Source organism: Meleagris gallopavo, chromosome 15 (assembly GCF_000146605.3).
Source record: "Meleagris gallopavo isolate NT-WF06-2002-E0010 breed Aviagen turkey brand Nicholas breeding stock chromosome 15, Turkey_5.1, whole genome shotgun sequence".
Taxonomy (NCBI): Eukaryota; Metazoa; Chordata; class Aves; order Galliformes; family Phasianidae; genus Meleagris; species Meleagris gallopavo.
This window is the reverse complement of record NC_015025.2, coordinates 12,152,237-12,159,063: the sequence shown is the minus strand read 5'-3', so window position 1 is coordinate 12,159,063 and position 6,827 is coordinate 12,152,237. Positions and strand designations below refer to the sequence as shown.

General features: G+C 42.8%; 2 long non-coding RNA genes across 2 annotated transcripts; one reads left to right on the top strand and one right to left on the bottom strand.

Moving 5' to 3' along the window:
• Nucleotides 1–1,235: 1,235 nt before the first annotated feature.
• Nucleotides 1,236–6,819, bottom strand: LOC109370113. Its single transcript, XR_002119936.1, has 2 exons — nt 6,199–6,819; nt 1,236–4,487 (listed from the first exon to the last, which is right to left on the bottom strand). It is a non-coding gene; the product is annotated as an uncharacterized LOC109370113 (long non-coding RNA).
• Nucleotides 4,481–6,208, top strand: LOC109370112. The gene is made up of 3 exons (XR_004161432.1): nt 4,481–4,742; nt 5,551–5,651; nt 5,851–6,208. It is a non-coding gene; the product is annotated as an uncharacterized LOC109370112 (long non-coding RNA).
• Nucleotides 6,820–6,827: the final 8 nt, after the last annotated feature.

Genomic DNA, 6,827 nt, shown 5'->3' with positions numbered 1-6,827 from the left:
AGCGCCGCGCCCTCGGCTTGCCTTACAGCGCGCCGCAACCGCGCTTTCCGGACCTCGTTTGCCCCTTTCTGAGCGTCTGGTGTGATAAGAAAATAAGAAAGGGAGTAAATTGGTTTGGGCAGAAGGCTTCGGGGGAATCTGTTGCGTTGTTAATTCTGTGACACAGCTTTCTGTCGATTTTACTCCATGCTGGAAGCACGATCTCACAGCAGATATTCATAAGCAGAGGTCACACTGTTGAACCGGTATTTTGGAACAGAAATAAACTTCTGAGTGCAGAAGTGGATTGTTTACACGTCGCTGTGTAGTGGCAGCACACGCAGCACTTCCTGTTTATTTCCTTTTGGATCTGCTGTGGGACACGCAGCTCACAGCAGAGCAGGCACTGACCTGAATTCCCAACTCTAGAACACAGTTTCTCAGCACTTTGGATTGAAAGGCATTTTCTACCCGACGTTACTAGCTTGTAACACAGAAACAAGCAGCCTGCCGCCCCACTGAGGACTGCAGGCTGCTATCGGGAGGCACAGCCCGGTGGCTGCGATAACGCCCTCACCAGCCCATAGACTCCTCACATTTGGGCCTCATCTGCTGCTGTGTGACGTTTGCCAAAAATGATGGGATCCCAGGCAGTCTGTTTGTCACATCCAGCTGGAATTGCCTGCCACATTTGAGCCCTTGGAGTGAGATGGACAAAGAGACAAGTGCTCATGTATATGGGCTTCATTTCTTTTTATTGAAAACAGGCTGAAAGTTGATTGATACAAAGGTGAAAGGGCACAAGGCAGAACACTTAGAGAGCCATAGGTGCAATATGATCAGCAGAAGAAATGGAAGTTAAGGCTTGAACAATTCAGATATAGACTGACTTTGCTAATGCAGGCATGTGATGTTGGCTTCTTTAACAGAGACAGCTTAACCAATAGTTGATTTGTAGATATTGTAAACGCAGCAACTGCTCACAGATAAGGAAAAGACATGTTTATGAGAAATAAATTCCTAGAAAGATTTGAGAGTTCATCTACTTTTTCTTTTAGTTCAGGGTTAATTTGGCAAGAGCTGTTCCTCTGCAAAGTAAATGCTTACAAGGCTGACAGGCTGACCCTGGGTGTAGCAGCTCAAAAGCCTCCTCAGCACCAGTGAATATTTCAGATTATTATATAAGAAATGTTGAAGTTAATATCCTCACAAAATACTGCCGACTTTAATCCCTTGTAATTTCTTTAGCATGTGCATTTTGCTCCCAGTTAACCAAGATAGGAAAAAAATATATCAGTATCTGTCTGTGCATCTTTATCTGCTGAAGCTTCCCCACGAGCAGCATCCTGTGCACTTCACTCCTTCCCCCATCCTTCTGTGTCAGAATTTCTCCTCCTTGCTGTTTCCAGAAGCATTTCTGGAGGGCGGAGATCATCTAATTTTAGCAACTCGGAGAATCCTCTGCTCTCCAATGAGCGAGCTGCTGCATCTGAAGCTGCAGCCAATTACCCGGGGTTTCCTCCTGCCACACTTCCCACGACCGTTTAATAATGCAAAGTTACACACTTAAAGGGGCCCCACACATTAAGAGAAAATAACATTGTGTGTTCTCTAACAAAGAAGTAGCTTTATACAGTAAGAGTATCTCAGAGGTTTCTTCTAAATCCTTGGATTCCATAAACCCGACCTGTTAACCCTGTGTTGATATTGTTATTGTACGCATGTTATCTTTGCAGTGCTTGAAAAGCTATTTCTAATAACTGAAAGGCTGGTTTGAAGCACTGTCTCTAACCTCTGTAGCCCAGGGATGTTATTATGGGCTAAGAAAAGAAACAAACGAAACCTGAAATTTTAATTACAATGCTACAAACCATTACAGTTCTGAATACTTCCCTGGGCATAGCTTGGCTGCTGTATCTGATCTGTTAAGCGGTTTAACAAGCCTTGGTTGTCTTATTTTTAGCTGGCATGGAATATAATAACATTAAGATCATGGTTGCAGATGCATTTGCATTCTAGTAACAAATAAATAACTTCTTAAAGAAAAAATACCGTTTTAGAACTTTGAACACCAATATTGCGAGAAGATGGACAAAATATTTGCTTGGGGATTGTTCATTAAAAAAAAAAAGAAAGAAGGAGGAAAAACAGAATGATGTAAAATTGCACTGGATAATGCAAAATAATAAAGAAAAGTTGAAGAGTAATACTGGCCAGTTTCACTGATTAAAAATGAAACCTACACATTTTAGCTTTCTGTGCATTTTGATGTCAAGCATAACAAAAAAAAAGTAGTAATAATTTCCTGGTTATTCATTTGCCACACAAACAACTTCTGTCCACCACTGACACCATGTTTTTTTTTTTTTTTTGCTTCTGTCTCCCAGGATAAAGGCTGGGATACCTACACGCAGCACCAGCTTACCTCCATAACCTGCTTCATCCGTGCTTGCTCTTGCAGTGCAAAGTGTGTTTGACGGAAATCCTGTGACCAAGCTAACTTCCGCTCCTGCAAGCCCGCTCCCTCCTCCATTTCTTACAGCTAAACAATTCTGCTGCAGTTTGCCTACATGCCTGTAATCCTAGCTAACTTTTTATTGCTTTTGACTAACCCAAATCAAATGTCACAATTTTCTTTAAATGTTATTATTTCTACAAGACTCCAAGTAATAACAAACTTCTTATCTACGCATCCTCTGTAACTCCATCACTTGCTCTACTGACCTTCTTCCGTTTTATTTCCTGATCATCCTCATGCCCACTCTTTCATATGTTCACAGATTTTATCATATACTCTGCTCTGACCCCCCAGCACCTGCACAGATGCACTTCAGCCTCTTGTACATCAATCAATTAATTTAATATAATCCTTCCGTAGAAGCACCTCTTCTCATCTCATGTTTTCAAGTCTTCCAACCACATCTCCTGTCTGGCTGCACCCTAAATTCACTTCAAACACAGTTTTGCTTCCTCTACTCATCTAAAAGCTTCTCAACAAATCTTAAATGAAACTCTTTTGTGTCCAGCCACTTTTAGCATAGCTAGCTTTCCTCTTACCTTAACTTTTGCAATTATTCTCACCTATTGCTTTTTCCCCAGCCTGGCACAGCAATAGCTTCCCTTGTGTTTCTTTCCCATGTTTGCAAGAACACCAGTGAACTCTGATATAATTTCTCTCCTCCCTTCCCTTCTAGCTCATAGCTCATTGCACTAATTGACAAATACAGATATGATTGCCTCATATTACTGTCTCTTTTCAAACTTAAGGTGTTTCCATTGCAATTTACTCTCATGTAATGAGCGTGTGCTAGATAAATGATCTGGCTGAAAACCAACCATTGTTCAGCTGAGTTATTTTACAGCTAACTGTGCAAGGGAGTAGGTGGAACTTCACAGCCAGGAATATGAGTTTTAGATTCAGATTAGTCCAAACTGCTGTGACTTCTGTGAGTTACTGACATAGCTGGGAATCTTGCACAAGCCCTCCTCATCTCAGTTACTGATATCCTTTTCTCTGATCACAACATATAAATCATTCTCTTCCACTCAGAATTTTTTTTGCAAGACTATTTGATTTTGTAGACCATCTTTTTATGTCAATTCTCTATGTCTTTCCACATAAAGTATTTTCTGCTCCACACAAAACATTTGGTTTTCAGCTGTAAGCCCATACACATATTGATCAAGTTCTATTTACCTTTTGTTCCACACACAATAGCTCCTACTATGTAAGTCATCTAAAGCAATTGAATTATACTAAGCCATTTTAGAGTAAAGACTCTCCTGTTCAATTCCATGATTTTGCTCAGGATGCATTCATGTTGAATACCTGTGGAGGCTGGCATAGACTTCCTGTTCTCTATAAAGCTTCTACTCATCTGTATACTGGCATAACATGTGGATGCTGTATATAGATACTAGACATTTACCCTTTACTTCCTTAAATATATATCTCTACCTTATCTCTACGTGGCATAAAATAGACATAGTAGCTGGAAATTGCTGCTTGGAATTGCCAAGATGAGAGATTGAGATGGGACTGACCAGAAGAAATCAACAGTTGGAAGAGATTACAGATCTGAAGAAAGCATTGTTAAGCAAATCCATGCAAGAGCTGTAAAAGGAAAGAAGATAGTTCAGGAAATGGAAAAAAGGAAATGGAAAAAAGGAAATGGAAAAAAGGAAATGGAAAAAAGGAAATGGAAAAAAGGAAATGGAAAAAAGGAAATAATGGAAACCTATGGAGAGCTGCAAATCAAACAATAAATCATGCAAGTCCTTAGCAAGGCTTGATAAAATACAAAGGAGATATTCAGAGCAATTACTTTTGCAGAGAAATTAATACATTATATCATTAAAACCACTCAGATTACATCCATCACCTGAACCAAAGCTTAGACAACAGACTTACATAAACTGCCACCCATTTTGGTCTACTCTTGCTGCTGATCTATACACTTTTAACTTCAGAGCACACATCTGCATTCAGCTGCTACAAATACGAAAACCTGCAAGAAAGTAGGTAGTGAAGCTTAGCAGTACTTATCTTTTCATCCACCCCATTAAGTCCAGCTGCAGACATCAGTCTTAGCTTCCCCCTTTGTGACTTAAGCAAATGCAGGATAATTTCCAATTGAAGCAAGCTGATGGTTCTGTATAAATTAACACATACAGGTGATAGTAGCTTTGGGTACAGATCTGATTACAATCTAAGTCAAGGCTGCCTAAAAGAAGCCAACAGAAGATCTCTTGCTGGATGTGGGGTAAGTTTCCTCAAGATGGTACAAAGGGAAAAGAACATCTTACAACAACAACAACAACAACCACCTTTGTTTCTAATTAAAATTTAGTATTAGAAAAAAAGCTTTAAAAGCACAGTCTTGTAAAGGTAAGTAGCTGTACCAGAAAAGAGATACACAACCTGTTCTACAGAATCACAATTTTCAAGCCTGCTAGTTAGATGCTCTTTCTATCATTCTTACTGGATGTGACCTCATGTAACATTCAGTTTCATAAACTTTACAATTAAGAGATGGTTGTGGAGTTTGTCCACAGTTGCTCATCTAGATCACCTATTTTCAGATCGTCTTAGTGTTTTTCAATTTGTGAGCAGCAAAACATAAGGGAAAAAAAAATGATGGAAGCAAATAGTCATTATGTCCAAGGATTTAAACTTGAGAATTTGTAAGAAAAGCTGTTACAATTCCAGTAAGAAATAGGAAGCAGTTTTGCCATGCATGGGAATCAAAGCAGAATGCTCAGCCTGGACCAGTTAACGTGGCTCTCATGTCAAGTACCACAAGCAGCAAAGCAAGAGAGTAGCTTCAAATTGCTGCTTGTGGCTGGAGACTGTTTTTTGTATGATCTTACAATACTAAGTATGATATGTATATTTTTTTGTTCCTCTTAAGAAGTCTGGCTTATAGGTTAAAACTGTTTTTAAGTTGGAAAAAAAAATAGCTTCTTAATCTGAATGTGCTGTATTGACTTCATTTTGTAATCATCTTTAATACTCTACACACATTGTGCTGCATACAAAACCAAATGTCCTACAGTGTGTTGTGATTTTAGCCAGGTGCTACTTCAAATCTCACACAGGATAGAAGTTGGCCTTAAAAGTGGTTTGCTGAAGAACAGACTGGATCCTGGACTCAATAGCTTGCAGAATAAAGGTAAATAGTGCTGCATGCCTTCATTACACCATGTGCACTTCCTGAATTGTAGCAGTGGTGCAGGTAAGCTGGGCCAGAGGATATATTTGACAGAGGGTGGGACACTCCACTACGTTTACATTTATCACTGCAAAAAGTTAAACTGTTACTTTTAGCACCACCAGCAAAGGGTTTCATGTGTCTGAATTCTGTTTTAAAGAGGCGGCAGCAATCCTTGGCTCTCCATCAGAAAGCTGAGATCTGTGCCTTTGCTGCGGACAAATGAGATATTAGGGATGGTACATCGCACAAAAGAATTTAAAGCACAAACACAAGGAGCGTTGTCTCCTGCCCTCCTCACACGGGCATTGCCAGCAGAGCCGATACATCCTTGGGCAAAAAGAGCGCCGGCCCGGGCCCGCTCAGGGCTCCAGCTCCGAATTATGTAATACCGACTCCAGGTTTCCACCAAGAAAACAAACTCCGGCCTTCCCTGTTGCAAAACCAGCAGAGCTGGAAACGTAGTAAACCTCTCTCCCTGGAGTGACTGAGTCAGCGCGCACCGCACCTTCACGGAGCGGCGCCAGGAAACGCAGCGGCGCTGCCATAACCGCGCCTCAGCGGGACGGGAGCGCTCTGCGGCGGACCGTTAGGAGGCTGCTGCGGGCAACAGCCATCGCCTCACGCGGGCGTTGCGCCTCCGGGACTGGGCTTCGCGCACGGTCTGTTATCGGGAAGCGCCTCGAGAGGATAACACAGTTGAAAGTGAGCGCGGCAGCCACCCGCGCCCCCACTTCTCCACGGGCGCACGGAGCCGTGGGCGCTGAGGTGAGAGGCGCGAAGCCCCCGCACGCGCTTTCCCTCACAACTCAGTCCCGCAGGCCGCCATTCGCCTCACCCCGCGCACCCCGTCCGCCCGACGCCGTAGAACCAATAGGAGCCCCCGAATCTTATGAGTGACAAAGAGCGACGGCCAACCAGGAGACGTCTTGTTGCTGTGTGTCCCAGGCTCCGGCGGTATAAAGGCGGCCACGCGTTAAAGCTTCGGGCTGGAGAGTACGTGTCTCGGGGGGAGGAGGAGGTGGTGGCGGGGCCGGTGCGGAGCAGCCGAGCACCGTGGGGGATTTTAATCCGATTCCGGCCGGCCCGGATTTTATCGCGAGCGGCTTTTAAAGTGAGTAGGGGCGGGCAGCGGCA